General features: G+C 33.5%; 1 protein-coding gene across 3 annotated transcripts in view; it reads left to right on the plus strand.

Annotated features, from left to right (window-relative positions):
• The window catches only part of LOC106672627 (Ig-like and fibronectin type-III domain-containing protein 1), a 383,279-nt gene that overhangs the window by 319,093 nt on the left and 45,943 nt on the right, over nt 1-18,243 (plus strand). The window lies entirely within an intron of this gene.

Consider the following 18,243-nt stretch of genomic DNA (forward strand, 5'->3'; position numbering starts at 1 on the left):
CTTCTAGTTTTTGATATTATCTACAAAACTATTGTCAAACTTCTTCGTAAAGTGCAAATTAAATTCTTATAAAATTAAAATGTAAAAGGTACATGTAAACATCACAAAAGTGGAACATAAATGACATACATACACTGAAAAAAGGAAAGCAAAGAAGGCAGACAAATCTGTTTTTGGACATCACTGCTCGAAAAATCGATGGTATAAATAGACGACAAAATATGTTTGAGACATTCAGGTTCGAATCCCTTATAACGCCGCTGAAAAATAAAAGGCCCAGCAAAGCTTTCATTTCAAGACCATCTGTGGGTCCAATCTAGCGCTGGGCAGACCTATATTGAGTTCTTTTTTCTATTAATCTCTTCATTGGTATATTTTACCATCAATCATGGCTTTGTTGATGAAAAGGAATACAGTGGTTCCACATCTACAAGGTTCCGAGCATTTCCTTTGGCACCAGGCAAATGGGTAATCCTACTCTTTGAAGCTACTCTGACGTTTCTGGACGGTAAAAGATCGATATCAGTCCAGATAGTTTCGCCATTTTTGCCCAACACAAAGTTTCTGCTTTGTTCTCTCTCTTCGGAACCTAAATTTGAAAAATTTCTGGGCTAAAGTGGTCCTCTGAAAGCACATCGTCTTAAGGTAGAACGTCCAAAGAGTCAGGTTTATCATTGTCGTTTGGTAGCAAATCATTTTCATCTTCACTGTATGTTACTTCTTCAGAAAAGTATTCCTCGTTTTCATTATCACTGGTGGCGTTCATTCTTTCTATTTCTCGTCGAATTTCTTCGTCAGTTATAAAATGTGTACTATTTGCCTTGACTGAAACAATCCAGAAAGATTACAAAGAAAAGCATAGAGAAAACTAATTAAATTTATGGAAAAGGAATTAAATTTGAACTAAAACTAAAAAAACATTTCGTACAACAATTAATTAAGTTTTTTAGTTGAGATAAAAAAGTCAATGGCACGAGCGGGATTCGAACCCACGATCTTCGGCTAGATACGCCGCTGGTCTACCACTTGAGGTATCGTGACCTCGATCCACTCGGACACTAACTTCCCATCTCAACCCCACCTTTTGAATTTTCCCTCCTTTGTAAATTGTATTTCCCCTTATCCCGCTAGTGCCATTGACTTTTTTATCTCAACTAAAAACCTTAATTAATTGTAATATATTAATTGGTCAAGCGGACCACAAAATTACTGAATTTAATGATTTAAAATGAAATATACTTCACTAAAGCTCTCCGTGGCCATTTCATTTGTCGCCGAGAATCAAATAGCTTACATTTGAAAAATGGGAAATGGGAGGGAAAATTCAAAAGGTGTGGTTGAGATGGGAAGTTAGTGTCCGAGTGGATCGAGGTCACGATAGTTCAAGTGGTAGAGCACCGGCGTATCTAGCCGAAGATCGTGGGTTCGAATCACGCTCGTGCCATTGACTTTTTTATCGCAACTAAAAAGCTTAATTAATTGTAATATATTAATTGGTCAAGCTGACCATGAAATTAGTGAATTTCGTACAACGCGGGGTCATATTGACCCATACTAAGATTTTTCTTACTTTATACGAATATTACAAGGTCATTTACCATCTACAGGAAGACTAGAAGGCAAGCTATTCATAGCCTCAACCCCTCCAATCAAAACCCTCTGACACACGCGCGTTTTTTAAATTTTTGGGTCACTTTGACCCTTACGTTGTAGAACAAAGGGCTAAGACCTCATATGTAGACAAATTTGAAACATTTATGGTGTACTGGTTCACTGAAAGTGGAAAGCTTGCGTTTATCGAGAATGGCGAGATAATCTTTTGTAAATATTAAATCCAAACATGATTCTTTGCTAAAAACTCAAAGCTTATTCTGACTGAAAATGTCTGAATTGAAGAGTTTTATGTAACTTCTAGTTTTTTGTTGCTATCGCGTTGCGATTATAATTTTTAAAATACGTTTTAATATATTATTTATATAAATTAATAGTTATTTCATTGTCTAATGTTTGAGGTAAAATTATTTTAAATATACGTACGAATTAATGCCCATTTTGAAAGGGAATTATCAAAGTGGAAGTCATAAAAACGATTCTAACGAAATTTCAAAAATTTGAGTAGACAAATAATGAATAGTTGCTCCATTGCCACAAAGTCAAAAATATTTTTCTGTGTATAGATCATTCGTTTTTATATGTTTTTCGTTTAAATGTTATTTATTGGAAATAATATATTTATAGCAAATGGAATGGCCGAACTCAACGAATATCGAGTTCACGGGCGCGAATGAATGTGTGTTTGACTGTATTTATTAGTTTGAATGAAAAGAGTAATATAGAAACAATTTTTATTGCTAAGTATTACAAAAGTAATTGAGTAGACTACTTTTATTGTAGTCTGGGCAGTTAGAATGCAATTTTTTAACGCGAGTGTAGGTTTTTTTTCCCAATTATCTCTAGGAATATTGAGTACTCTGGGGCAGTATGAATGATGTCTGGTCCGTCGAATGTAATTTAATAGCTTGAATGGATGGTCTTCTTGTCCAATTACCCCGAGGAATATCGACTAATCTAGAGGCAGGTTGACTGTAATTTATTCGCGTGAATGGAATGGGTTCTTCCCCAATTACAACTAAGAATATTGAGAAAGCTGGAGCGGTATGACTGCTAAGCAGATTAACTTGTTTTAATTGTTTATTTTTATTTTACGCGTAAGTGGTGTGTTTATTATATTTATATTTATATCCTTGATTGACGAAGCCCTGAGATAGGGAGAGGGTAATAAGAAATTGAGACAATCCGTAATCTTACCTCCCCGTAAAAAAAATTCCAGGTAGGTACGACGCACAGTGGGACAAAGACGACAAAAAATCGAATCCCTAAAAACTGAAATTTTGATAATTCAATTCACTTTTCTTACCTCCCCCATAAGGCTAAATGTCGTGGATATAATTTAACTGCAGCGTTACAAAAGAAATAAATACATTCGTAGAAATACAATACGAAAACAAAAAGAAAAACCTACAAACAAGCAATGAACAATGTAGTTTATCAGCGTTAGAACTATCCAAAATATACTTATATTATTTTTAATTGAAAAAAAAAATTCTGGGTAGGTACGACGCACAGTGGGACAAAGACGACAAAAAATCGAATCCCTAAAAACTGAAATTTTGATACTTCAATTCACTTTTCTTACAGTGTTTGAGCCAGAGTATAAGGCGGTAATAATGGTTTTATGATTATTCGGAAATCAGAAAAACATTTTCTTTATCGTACCAACGTTTCGATCTTTATTGAGACCATCTTCAGTGTCTGGGATTTACAAACATTGTTTACATTTAACACATCCATGTAGAATGTGGAAAAAAAGTGACTTTATATAATGCAAAATATATTTTTTATATTTAATCAAAGTATTTCTACTCACTCAAAGTGTTTGTCTTCTGTGTAATTATGTCATTCTTGGTGTCGTGTTGAGAGTGCCAGTGAGATATTGCTGTCTTATCAAAAAAACAAAGCTCTGATGATGAGGCCTTCAAATAGGTCGAAATCTTGGTAGTAATAACTGAATTTGCTTGTTTCTTCAAGACTATACCTTGATCTAGAGTGTTCGTGAATTATTTTAGTTTCATTTCTTTTATTTTAATAGCATTCTTAAATATTATTATTTTTCTTAACTTTCCAACAACATTGCCTTTTAACTTTTACATTATTTTATAGTTTCAACGTTTTTTTAATGTTTTAAAATATTTTTAATAAGCAATAAAACTTTTTTCAATCATTAATTTTGTGTTTTATATAATTAATTAGCCTTGACTCCAGGAAGAAAGCATATTTGGTTTAAAAATAATCTTAGTAAAACATAAATATTTATGCTCATTTTTTACGTTATTGATGCTAGTTTGTATGTGTCTGTTACTACCAGAACAAAATTATACCCTTACAGTCATTCATTGACCACCGTCATCGTTAGAGCAAAGCACCTAACTTGAAATACCGAGAGCCAATACAGGGTGTTTGGCTACTCGCGTCACAAACTTTGCTCGTAGATTCTACATTCAAAATGTAACCAAAACGTCCTTTTTAACTATGGTCCGAAACTCAGTAGTTTCGGAGTTATTCCCCTTTTTCTGATTTTTTAAGATTTCACAACTTTGCTTCAAATAAACAACGATAATGCCAAAACTAAAAGATTTTAGACAAATCCGTTGAGACCATTGAAAACTACGTTAAATTTTCAATAAGATGTGATCAATACAAACCTTGTATTGCGCTTTAGTAGCGAGAACTTTGAAAAAAATATTTTCAAAGTTGAAAAGCTTAATGTGGTGATTCGAGACTACTATTTCCAAACCAAAAGACAAATTTCAGAAGATGTACGCCATTTAATATCCTTTTTAATGGTGCAATAGTTTTTTAATTACTTTTTTCAAAGATAAAGAAATTAATGAAGGAAAGAATAAACCCTGTTTGAAGGATCAGAAAAAGGGGAATAATTCCAAACTGCTGAGATTCGGCCCATCGTAAATTAGGACTTTTTAGTTCCATTTTGAATGTAGAATCTACTGGCAAAATTTGTAACAGGAGTAGACGAACACCTTGTATAGATGGATGAAGACAGTTTTTAAAGCCAGTAACTGTAATGGTGAGCGCTTAATACATAAACAAAAAAAAAGTAAACTTCCATCTATCCTGTAAAATATATTTTTTTTTAGTCACTTTTTTTGTGGGTGTGCGATATTTGCCTTACTACCCCTGGATTTGAATCGTAGCATAGCCCATGACATTTTATTTGAGAAAAATATGATACAAGTATCGTAAAGTGGTTTGACCCCGCGTCCAGGACAATCAACGTGCTTACGTGGACGTTAAACTTTTTTTTAATTACAAGAATTTAAGACTTACTAATAAAATTTTGTTATTTTCAGTATAAGTTATGAAAATAATGCCCATTCAGAGAATTTGTTTTGGATTATTGTAAGTAAACAAGACAACAGGAAATATATTACACGCGCCCAAAAAGCTGAAGATTGCACGGGAGTGAAATTCTAACGGATTGATTCCTCCCAAAGGGCCTTATCCAAGCGAATAAAACTGGGATTTATATCGACGCGGGTCCTGGGCTCCGTCCTTAATCTCGGCCCATTTTGGCCTCTTAAAACGGCAGCCACGAAAAGGGGCAAAATCGGAAAATAATTTTGACTCTGTCAAGTGGGGCGGAGAAACGTGGGAAAATAGCACGCCTTATCTGATCTGTCTGCTCCGACGATCCGAGTCGAATGCCGGCATACAAAGGATAAAGGGAAAAATGCCAGATTTACGCATCGTTAAAATGTTAATATATTATTTTTCTTGTAATAAAATATAAGATTGCGCAATTTAGACCCTGAACTTATCCACAGTTGGTCAACATAGTTTTTTTGTACATTATTAGATACAAATGAGCAATAAGAAAATTATATATAGCATTTTTCAGTCAAATGAAACTTTTTGTCAATCAAATGGAACCTTTTTTCAATCAAATGAAACCTTTTTTCAATCAAATGAAACCATTTTTCAAGCAAATGAAATCTTTTTTCAAGCAAATGAAACCTAAATCCTAATGATAATAATTATGTAGAGGAAAAAATAAATGACATTATAGTAATAACAATAATTTTACAATTTATAATAAGATTATATATAACCTTCCGATATTATATATAATATAGTACTATAATGTCATTTATTTTTTCCTCCAGATAATTATTATCATTAGGTTTTAGGTTTCATTTGCTTGAAGAAAGGTTTCATTTGCTTGAAAAATGGTTTCATTTGATTGAAAATGGTTTCATTTGATTAAAAAAAAGTTTCATTTGATTGAAAAAAGGTTTCATTTGATTGAAAAAAAGTTTCATTTGATTGAAAAAGGTTTCATTTGGTTGAAAAAAAGTTTCATTTGAATGAAAAAGGTTTCATTTGGTTGAAAAAAGTTTCATTTCGTTGAAAAAAAAGGTTCATTTGGTTGAAAAAAGGTTCATTTTATTGAAAAAAAGTTTCATTTGGTTGAAAAAAAGTTTCATTTAACTGAAAAATGCTATATAATTATATACATGTAGTGTTAACTTATATTCGGAAGCTAAAGTTTTTTCTTTATATGCCAGCATAATCAGAATACTTAAAAATAATAAAGGACCAACCTATAACTAAATTTGGTATAATGTAAATAAAATAATTTCCAATAATGCTATCATTTCTGCATAAACATACTAGTGACATATTATTTCGCATTTTTTATAAATGCGTTGGTCAGAAAATTTATATATATTGTACAATAAAGTAGCATTTTACAATTTATTTGTTACATATGTTCTAAAAGTGAAAAAAGATGTGGTAAAAACTAACAATGAACGGGAAAGTTATTATTTTAGAGACAAAAAATGGCAAGCGCTGTGCCTCAATAATCAACAATGCTGAGCCACTGATTGGTCTTGAATCAATGAAATTTAATTTGACACCTTTGGGCGAGGTCGTGGAATTGTTCATTCAACAAAACTACAAAACCAAAATATTTTGTTTCTTAAATTGAAAAATATAAATTTTTCTCGAGCAATTTTTTAATCAAGTTTATTCCTCTTTGTTACTTTTTTGTACGATATGTAAATTAACAATATTCTACATTTATTGAAATGAAATCTAATAATAATTATTTCTACACATAAAAATTTTCAGCAATTTTTATTTGCATTAATTGAAACGATTGTTTCTCTTAGACGTTTCATCGATGTGGAGTAATTATTTTCGTCTTGTTTGATTATCAAAGTAATAAATCAATGCACATACTTCGATTTCAAATCAAGCAAAATCATACATTTTTAATATTAAAAAAACACGAAATAGACCATCAAACATACACAAAGAAAACGTGAGATTAAGAGAAAGATAAGGAAAAGAATAGAGCGAGAATCAGAGAGAGAGAGAGAGAGAGAGAGAGAGAGAGAGAGAAAGAGAAAGAGAAAGATAAGGAAGGATAGGTATAGAGCGATAATCAGAGAGAAATAGAGAGAGAGAGAGAAAGAAAGAGAGACAGAGAGAGAAAGAAAGAGAGAGACAGAGAGAGAAAGAAATGGAGAGAGAAAGAGAGAGAGAGAGAGAGAGAGAGAGAGAGAGAGAAACTGACTATGGCATATATATGTAGAAAGAAAAAAACGGCTAAACAACATATAATATCGATAATTACATACATAGCAAAAGAGTGGAAAAAAGGCGCAGAGATTGAGAGATAGAAAGTGTGTAAGAGAGAGAGAGAGAGAGAGAGAGAGAGAGAGAGAGAGAGAGAGAAAGAAAGAGAGTGAGAGGAAGAGAAAGTGAGACGAGAGAATGAAAAGAGAGATAATAAAGACAGACAGCAAATATATAACCAGGGAGTGATACGGAGAAAAAGCGCCATAAGAGGAATATATATAAAGATAGGGAATGAGAGAGAGAGAGAGAGAGTGAGAGAGAAATTACTTGAAATTTGTTTTTATTAAAAAACTTAATGCTTAAAAAGTGGAATTTTTTTAACTTATAAATAGTTAATAAATTGCCAATTACTACATATTTAATTAGTCTACCAGCGACCATTATCGGGCGAACTTCAAATTCAAACGAGTGTCCGCATAAACTTTAAAATGATCTGAGGATTTTAGGTTCCATAAATTGCATTCAAAGTAGGGAAGGCCAATTTATTTCAAAAGTGGAGCTCCCCTATTTTCAAACAATTCATATTCATTGTAAAAGGTCCATTAATATTAATTATTGATCCGTCGCCATGTTTAGAATTAGTAAAATAACTTAGGAATGCGTAGGACGTAAACTCGCAAACAAATTGACTAAATAATGCTGGAAAGAAAATTAAGTTGGAGGCGAAATTATTCGTGAGCTTTTTATTAAGGCCTATTAGCTTGTGGATTGCTTGGAATGTTTTATCTAAAAAAAGCAAGTATTTAAATTATCATTAAAAGAAGAATAGGTTTTGCTCCTGTCGCCTTTTTCACGTGCGTTGTTCTGGTTCTTATTGGGCGCGGGCTCGACCTGAGTTACCTTTTAACTGTCGTTATATTGTGAAAATATTGACATTCATGAAAGAAAAAAATGATATTGGAAGTATCTGCTTTTAAGACATTCAAAGAAAAAAAAATATGACCCTGAGTGGTTTATATATTTTAAAAATAGTATGATCTGTCACTTGCTCCTTATGTAATTGAACCACTTCCCAATAGATAGTACAAATCAAAAACATATAAGGACGTTTATTTATTTTGAGTTTATTTTTTTAGACATTTACGCGAGCAAGAGCACAGGAAATAACGTGTTAGGCGGGAAAGACACTGAGTCGGGACACTTGCGAGAAGCAAAAGTTGTGACCGCTTCTTTAGGCCCTTCGCAGGATTTGACTGAATGTCTCTGTTTAACTTCCACACCCTTCACGAGGTCGCCAGGTAGCTCATCGCAAACCCTTTGACAATCGCACCATATCCTATGCCCAAGTGGAGCACCGCTGGACAACTCTAAGGTTCCAAAAATTAGGTCAGTTGACCTTATGAACTTAAACAACATGCTCGGAGTGTCCTAGTTATAGCCTGTTTGGCCGCAGTGCCATCTAAAATGATTCCTTTTATATTGGCACGGCTATGAATTTAAATAAAAAAGAATTTATGAAGATTTAATGAAGAATTTTCTTTATTTTGGTAAGCGCTTTAGAGAACATATTATGTTTTTCGCTATATGATTGTTGGCAAAAAAAGTTCATAACGATTAAATGTAACGATTATTCGGAGATCGTGAGATACGGTCCGGTGTGACGTAGATTTTACAAAAGACATTTTTTTATCGTGCCAACGTTTTGATCTATATTGAGATCATCTTCAGGGCTCAAAGTGTTTGTCTTCTGTGTAATTGTGCCATTCTTGCCCACGAGAGTCTCTCTCAACACGACACGCAAGAATGGCACAATTACACAGAAGCCAAACACTTTGAGCCCTGAAGATGATCTCAATATAGATCAAAACGTAGGCACGATAAAAAAAAGGTTTTTTCTAAAACATACGTCACACCAGACCACATCTCGCGATCTCCAAATAATCATTAACTAACGGTCACTAAACACCACACATTAAATGTAGCATTAATTTTTTTGCTCAGATCTGTAAACTGTAAACTTGTTAAATATTGGTTGAAAATCTGAAAGAGCGTTGGTCAATATTTTTGGGCGATTTTCAAAATGTTTAATTAAACTAGGGCAAAAAAAGCAAACCTAGACAATTTTTATAAGATATCGAGAAAACATCATCATAATAGAGATGAAGGTTATGGTGATAAAAATACTAAGAAGCGGGGTTTATGTTCCCCCAGGCACTGCTTTTGGCTTATTGTACCTCGCTAGTTCGCTAGTTTAGTGAAGTCGACTCAATCCTTCTTCTCAGAAGTCGGTCATTGATTGTGGCTGCTACACTTTAATTCCCGAGATATTTTCTGTATTCTAGGTTACGTCTACATTGATACGATGCTTCGAATTCGATGATGATATGGGTGGCTGTTTCTTCCTCATCATTCATATTCTACAAATCGGATCATCGTTGAATATATCCTTGTTATGTAGGTGTATTTTCAGGTGCCTATGACCGACCTTCTTCCTCGGAGTTTAATCCTGTCTAACCATAGCAGTGATTTTGGCAGTCTCGGTGAGGGATATTTTAACACAAACTTGCTGTGTTTAGCACCTTTAGAGTGTTTTCATTTCTCCTTTTGACTTTTCTGGATCATTTCTGTGATGTAGAATTTGTGTAAATTGATTATTATTCAATAATAGGTTCAGGGCTTATATATGGTCTCAGATCCTATTTTCTGTTCTTGTAGCGAAATATGATCAAGTGTTTGGACTTGTATTGTGTTCCCTAGGTTTTGGAAATTTTGTATCCATTCACTGACCAATTTTGATATCATTTTTTTCAAACAAAAAACTACGTGCTAACGCTTTGTTTGTTGATTGGCTATCTGATCTTATCAGTATTTATTGGCAGTGTAACCTGTTTAAGATTTTTTAAGGCAAAAGCGTTGATGACATTTCTTCCTTGGAGTTTAATCCTCTTTAACTGTAGCACTGTAGCAGTGAGTTTGCCAGTGTTGTTGAGAGTTGTGTTAGCATTTTTTTTTCAATTGCGGCCACCGGTCCCCTTAGGCGCCAGAAAAGTCCAGAGGCGAGAGTGCGGAACGAACCCACGACCGCGGGATCTATTTCTGAGAGTCTGACGCCTTAACCACTCGGCTACCGCGGCCCCCCTAGCATAAGTTTATTGTCTAGAGCCCCTAGAGTTTATCCAATTCTCCTTTTGTTTTATTTGGATCCATTTTGTAATGGAGGATTCTGTATGTTTTTGTTCTCCCAAGTGTAGGTTCGTATTATAATAGTGACTTAAAATCTTACTCAAAGATCATTATTCAACTCCAAATTATATCGATATTTTACAATTATAATTTCGTGGATGTAACAAATAGAGCTTTGATTGCCTGTTTACTTTCGCAAGTATTATGTTGATCGGATCAGTTGAAATCCAATTCCGTCGACACTTGAACTTAGTAATGAAAATCCATCAATCAGACAACGTTGGCAAACAGTCAAATACAAATTCCTCATCCATCGGGGTTATCTATTTGTCACAAGTTGGCTTCTAGGCGCCTTCTAGAACGCAAGGTATGGCTCAGATTTGCCCCAGTTAGACCTATAGCACCCTCGGCCAAACTCCATTGTGTGATACCAATTATTATACATTCCAACAAGCGGAGAAATTAATATTCAAATCGACCCTCTCAGGATGAAGGCTGATCGTTAATCACCTACGCGAAAGCAGAGACTGTCGAGTAATCTCAGATTAGTTTCATATCCCCTTTTCTTCCCTGAAGACAGTGGTTTATTTTTCCCGTTTCAATTTTTTTAAACAATAAATCTCTGACAGGCAATACCGTTTGAAAAGTTTAAACACACCATTGGGCATTTTAAGCACATTTTATTATTATTTAAATTACACCGCTTAGCGAAAAATCGTTAATAAAAATTGTGCAACCAATCTTGATTTCGTACAACAAGTAACTGAAGTGAAAACGCAGCAAAGTTGATCTTACAATTAGGACCATTTAACTAGATGGTAAATTAAATTTAACAGTGTCAAAACCGGTGTACATTTAATGGTAAATTTAAACAACAAGACTAAGCGGACTCGGATGAAACTTTCAATCAAATTGCTATGTAAATAAACCAAATAGCAGCTGGTCGTGCACCCGCCCATGGCTCTAAAGCAGGGATTTAGAAACTTAAAGTTACAAAACTAATTAGATTATTGCAAAAAGTCAAAAGAAAAACGAAAAGTTTTTAGTAAATAAAGAAATTTTACGATATCAAAATAATTCCTCGTACTAACAAGGTTGGTGGGTCACGGATTTGGACCAAACTTTTTTTTTCCTAATTCTACACTCCAAAATATCGGGCACGTATTCGGCACTTCTTGTGAATAAGCCCAGGTTCCATTTATGGAAATATTGGCCTCTGAAGATTGACCAGAGACGTTGCCCGAAATGCATTAGCAATTAAAATATTTGAGATAAAAATAAATGATGTGTTCAGTTAAAAAAATAACAAACTTTCTAGATTTGAAATATTTTTACCACCATATTGAATTAAAATTAATAAAAAATAAAATATATATTTATATGTTTTAATTGTTCTTTTTATTATTATTTGCTAAACTTAACGGTCATATTGATTATTAGATTTATTTAATATTTGTGTGGAGATTAGTGAACGTTAGTCGATGATTATTCAGAAATCGTGAGATGTTAATTAATTAGAGAATTAAAATAACATATAAAAACAAATACTAAAAAGATTATTCAGAAATCGTGAGATGCGGTCTGGTTGATGTAGGTTTCAGAAAAACATTTACTTTATCATGCCAATGTTTCGATCTTTATTAAGATCATCTTCAGCGCTCAAAGTGTTTGTTTTCCGTGTAGTACTGGCACTCTCAACACGACACGCAAGAATGGCACAATTGCACAGAAAACAAACTTTGAGCCCTGAAGATGATTTCAATAAAGATCGAAACGTTGGCACGATAAAGAAAATATTTTTCTGAAACCAACATCACACCAGACCGCATCTCACGATTTCTGAATAATCATTTTAGTATTTGTTTTTACATGTTATTTTAATTGCCTGTGAAATTAAGTTATTCAGGAAAATAATATGCTAAAATTTTATCTATTTCAATTTATTGTTATAATGTACCCCGTCTTTAAAATCTTGGTTCTGAATTTACTTTACATATGTTAACTACAATTTGTCTAATTAGTCTGCATTTCTCTCTCTCTCTCTCTCTCTCTCTCTCTCTCTCTCTCATCTTTCTACCTTGGAGAGCGCTGTTCTAACCGAGATTCATTTCTCTCCTAACAGGGCGAGTTTATAACTATCCACTCCTTGGCTAGAACCTATTAGTTTCCCTTCCATATTAAATAACCTAACAAAGTCCTAATAAAATTAAAGAAAACCCAAGATAACGCGATTATTTCAACTTTGTTATTTCATAGTACATTTAATGTTCTCTTAGTTGTTATCATGGATGTGGTCTAAGAAAAATATTTTTAATTTTAAATCTTTTTCTAGCTTTCGGCACTTTATTGTACCTTCCTCAGGGTTATACAAAAGGATATATTATACATTTTTAATTTTGGCCAATATAACAACAAATGTTTATAAGAACGAGACACACATTTGTGCACTTACTAATTTTGGTCAGAGGTATATAACCTTAAATTCATTTAATTTCATAATAATACTGAATATATTTTCACTTTCTTCTTCACCTTTCCAACTATGAAATGATTAGGCTAAATTTATACAAATATTACAGACAGTAAAAACGGTATAAATAATTGCAACAATGACTAGCATGAAGTTTCTTTCAGGTACGGCTTATATTCTGTACCGGGAGGGAGCTTCCGACAAATTTTCCCTCTCCATTACATTCACAGGTCAAATTAAATTATTACCTATAAATCTATTTTTACATATTAGTTTAATTATGTTTTTAAATAACATGAATTACAATAAAATAAATAATTATAAACATACATTTTACTAAAAATTAATTATATCATCATGCATGATAAATACGTCAAAAAGATTTATGATCCATAAGGTTCGCCTTAAGGACAATTTACCTATTCACATAGTACAATCCCATCTATCTATCGAAATCATTTAGAGAAAAATATTTCAAAAAAACATTGTGATATCTCAAACAAAAAATTTATTAACTAAAACATGGCCAAACAACTAATATACGACCTTTAGAGACAAATAATTTTGTGAAAAATCTCACTAATATCAATATACCTAGTAAACAACATATATTGGCTCTACATTACAGTTTACCGTATCGGAAGGGTAGCTTCCCGATTAAAGATTTGATAACAGATATTGAAATGATAGTGATATTGAAGACTCAAAAGAAAGAAATATTGTAAAGACGGAGGCCCATTTTAAAAACGGGAAAATTAAACGTAGGTCGTCAGCGTTATCTCCATTAGAAACATGTTTAAAAAAATCCCACTGTCAAAAGCTGACAATGGGAACGTGAGAGTATTTTTTGAAAAAAACCATTATGTGAAAAAACGAAAGAATTGTTAGAAGATAATAAAATAATAAAAGTACAGATCCGACCAGAACTCTTCCAAAAATCCATAAACCAAATGCATCATTAAGACCGATTGTTTCGTCGATTAATAGTCCAGGCTTTGGACTGTCAAAATTTATTACGGGTATTTTAAATCGGTTGGATTCGAAACAAACTTACAACGTGACCAACTCACACAATGTGAAAGAAATTCTGTCTAATTACACAATGGAAGAGGATGAGAAATTGGTTTCTTGGGGTGTTGAGTTACCGTACAGTTAAGTGACCGTAGATTTCTTGGTGAGAATAAAGCCAAAATACGAGAGATGTTGCGTAGAATGGGCATCCATCGTCACTAATTAGAAAATGAATATACCATAGATAGAAGAAACGATGTTCTTGAAACCATGACTTACTTTAGTTATGAAGTTTAGATCTATCACCTTTGTCCAACAAACATCCATCAAAATAAAAAGGTAGTTGAAAAATAATTATAAAAATAGTGTACGACTTAATAAAAAGTTAGGTTATAAATTTATCACCAAATTGAGAAGTGGGGAACCAATATCCAAACTATCAAACGGTAATGCAATGATTACTATGGCCGGACAAAGCAATACCTGAAAAACCGACTGCAGAGATTCAAGTAGACCAGACTTCATTGTGAAAACACAGTCAAAGGAATAAATTTGCATTTAACTTTGAAGATTTAAATTCAAGGCAAAATAACCTTATCTTCGTCGGAGACTGGTAAAAGAAATGTATAATGTATATCTTCAAAGACAACAATACATGTGATTTCCAGCCTGATATAACTGGGGTAAATTCAGTATATAGTGGGATTTTCATTGATGACCATACATGATGACTTAATTGAAAATTTAACATCAAAAATGTTTAATTTAAAATTAAAAATATTTTTCTTGAACACATCCCTGATAACAACAATAAATCTACAAAACATAATACATTTAGTAGTCATTTTAGTAATATATAATCATCAGTTTTTAAAAATTGTGTAACATCATTTATCAATGCCAGTATTTTTTTTAAATTTCCTCCGTTTTTCCGTTAATCAGAGAAAATGTGGGAGTGCGTTGAGATCGATTGGTTTGGCTCTCAACGAAGGAAGAAAATCACTAAGGGCAATATAATTTCTTTATAGCACGGCGCTTAAATAGATTAAAACCTACATGACCGCTCGGTCGTGCAGGTTTAACATAGTAAAGTGCCGTATTTCCGATTACGCCATACCTTTTTCATTCTTTTCTCTCTCTCTCTCTCTCTCTCTCTCTCTCTCTCTCTCTCTCTCTCTCTCTCTCTCTCTCTCTCTCTCTCTCTCTCTCTCTCTCTCTCACATGTTTTTCACTTTTTTCTCTTAGCCTATATTTTTTATTTACATTACTCTCTCTCTCTCTCTCTCTCTCTCTCTCTCTCTCTCTCTCTCTCTCTCTTTCTCTCTCTCTATGTATCTATCTATCTTTCTTTTTTTCTTTTTTTATTTCTTCTTTCTCTTTCTCTCTCGCTCACCCGCTTTCTCTGTTTTTAACTGAATCGTTCTCTCCCTCTCCTCTCTCGCTCTCTCTCTCACTCTCTCTCTTTCTGTCTATCTATCTTTCTTTCTATCTATCTATCTCTTTCTTTCTTTCTTTCTTTCTTTCTTTCTCTCTTTTTCCCTCGCTCACCCACCTTCTCTCTGTTTTTAACTGACTCGTTCTCTCACTCTCTCACTCTCTCTCTCTCTCGCTCACTCTCTCTCTCTCTCTCTCACTCACTCTCTCTCTTTTTATCTATCTATCTATCATTCTTTCTATCTATCTATCTCTTTCTTTCTTACTCTCTTTCTCTCTCGCTCACCCACCTTCTCTCTGTTTTTAACTGACTGGTTCTCTCACTCACTCTCTCTCTCTCTATCACTCTTTCTTTTTCTCGCCTCTCCTTCCTACTTCTAACCAAACCGTGCGCGATACGTGCTGATGATGTACCTCAATAAACGACTTCCGAGAAATCCACATGGAACGCTTGAGAAACTAGAACTGATGAAACATTATAAACCCATTCAATATAAAAACCTGACAGTATTGACTAAGAAACAACTAATTTACAATAGTATCCGAAAACCCAGCTGGTTTTTTGGGTTTCGTTAAGCGTTCCAACATGCAACGAATCCAAGCAATCCAAATTCATAAATGTTTCCTAGTAGGAATTGTATTAGTAAATGGCCCATGGAGAGGCCAAATGCTAGAGATCTCCGGTGTAGAGATCACAAGGAAATGCAAGTATTTTGTTGCTCGCAACTTCTTGTTACCCACAATAGTAAACATACTCTGTTTTACAAAAATATACTACACAGCGTTTATCGAAATTAAATCCATATTACATAATTTTTTGTGTTTTCAAGTAAAGGTTAACTTTTTTACAGTACCTCCTCATGGAAATGGAACGGTTCTAAATTTCAATGCCTGTCTTAAAATTTGTATTATCATGAAAATTCAAACTGAATTAACAATTATGATTGGAAACACCCAGCTATATTTTTTCTGTGAGTAAAGGGAATCGTATAAAACTCTCGTAGAAATTCTTTATTTGCAAATTTCATTTTCTTATCAATACGAAAATTTTGATATGTCTGTAAACAATTAAAAATAAGCGTATTTCCCGCAATCGATTTGTTATTTTAAAAACGTTAATTATTTATTGACTGTATTGATTTTTCATATATTTGGAGGACAAGGGACCTACCGACACAAATATAAATGTCAGTTTAATCGTAATGAAACGAGGCTAATGGGCATGGAGAAGGACGAAAGTATAAATAATAATTCATGTCGTACATTGCTCTCGATGAGGGCGAAAACGCATTGGCTGTATAAATTGATAAGGGAACAACGAATTGTTTCAATTTATGTGACGTGAGGTCAACGAAAACAAAAAACAAAAGTATGTGTTTTTCAATTTCTTCCATAGTAAATTCAAATAATGATTTTTAATTCTCAAAAATGAAAAAATTCATACTTACATATGGGCTTTCTTTCAAAAACATCAGCGCCTCTTGTTTCATGTAACCACTTAGTTGAAATACCACAGAACAAAATTCTAAAAAATGTATGACGCTATATAAACATTTTTATGCAAATAGTTAATGTATATTTAGGCTCCCCGGCAAGAAATTCCGCCAACATGTAAATAATTTTTATTGTCGCACCCTCCCTCCCACCGCCCATCCTTCCCTCTCGCACTCTCTCTCTCCCTCCCCATCCCTCTCCCTCTCCCTCTCCCTCTCGCTCACTCTCTCTCTCTCTCTCTCTCTCTCTCTCTCTCTCTCTCTCTCTCTCTCCCCATCTCTATCTGGCTCTCAACGAAGGAACAAAGTCACTAAGGACGACATAATTTCTTTATAGCACGGCGCTTAAATAGATTAAAACTTACATGACCGATCGGTCGTGCAGGTTTAACATAGTAAAGTGCCGTATTTCCGATTACGCCACATCTTTATCATTCTTTTCTCTCTCTCTCTCTCTCTCTCTCTCTCTCTCTCTCTCTCTCTCTCTCTCTATCTATCTATCTATCTATCTATCTATCTATCTATCTATCTATCTACCTATCTACATATCTATCTATCTATCTATCTATCTATCTATCTATCTATCTATCTATCTATCTATCAATATATATATATATATATCTTTCTCACACCCACACAAAATATATCGAAAAATAATTTAACCAAACCTCTCGATTTAGCTGTGTACATATCCTTAATTTAACTATGGTCGATTGCAATGAAATAGTTTAATTGTGACAATTAAGGAACAATATTTGATAAGATGAATGTACAGTGGTCAGATATGAGGAGATTTATTGAAAAAATCGAGAAAAATGTATAAAATTTACATTAACCGGTGAAAGAGTGGGGTTTTGAGTATGTACGATAATACCTGAGACGTTGAATTCTCGTCGGGTAGGTAAATGGGAAAAAGGAAAAAACCCTTCCACTGGGACATGACCATGACAAGGACTAACAATATTCTTCCTTTTCAGTGCTTCAAGATTTCTGAATAAATAATCCCGAGGAGGAAGTAACCATATATATCACCGCTCCGACTAGGTCGCACACACGCCGGTGTATCATATAAAACCTTGGCTAAATTTAGTTTCCGCGGATCCATTCACGTTGATCTGCCTATTTTTTCACTCTTTATGAAAGCCTCCTCCCCATTATTTATTTCTCACCCTGGTTTTATGGGGGAGAAAACCAACTCTAAAGAGAGCGCTGTTCTAAACGAGATTCATTTCTCTCCTAACAAGGCGAGTTTATAACTATCCACTCCTTGGCTAGAACCTATTAGTTTCCCTTCCATATTAAATAACGTAACAAAGTCCGAATAAAATTAAAGAAAACCCAAGATAACGCGATTATTTCAACTTTACTATTTCATAATACAGTTAGTATTAATTTTTCTACAAATATAATCGTCAGTTATTACAAATTATGTAATTTCATTTATTAATATCAGGATATTTAAGGATATTATTATTTGATATCTTTATC

Source organism: Cimex lectularius, unplaced genomic scaffold, assembly GCF_000648675.2.
Source record: "Cimex lectularius strain Harlan isolate CLEC.00 unplaced genomic scaffold, Clec_2.1 scaffold152, whole genome shotgun sequence".
Lineage (NCBI taxonomy): Eukaryota > Metazoa > Arthropoda > Insecta > Hemiptera > Cimicidae > Cimex > Cimex lectularius.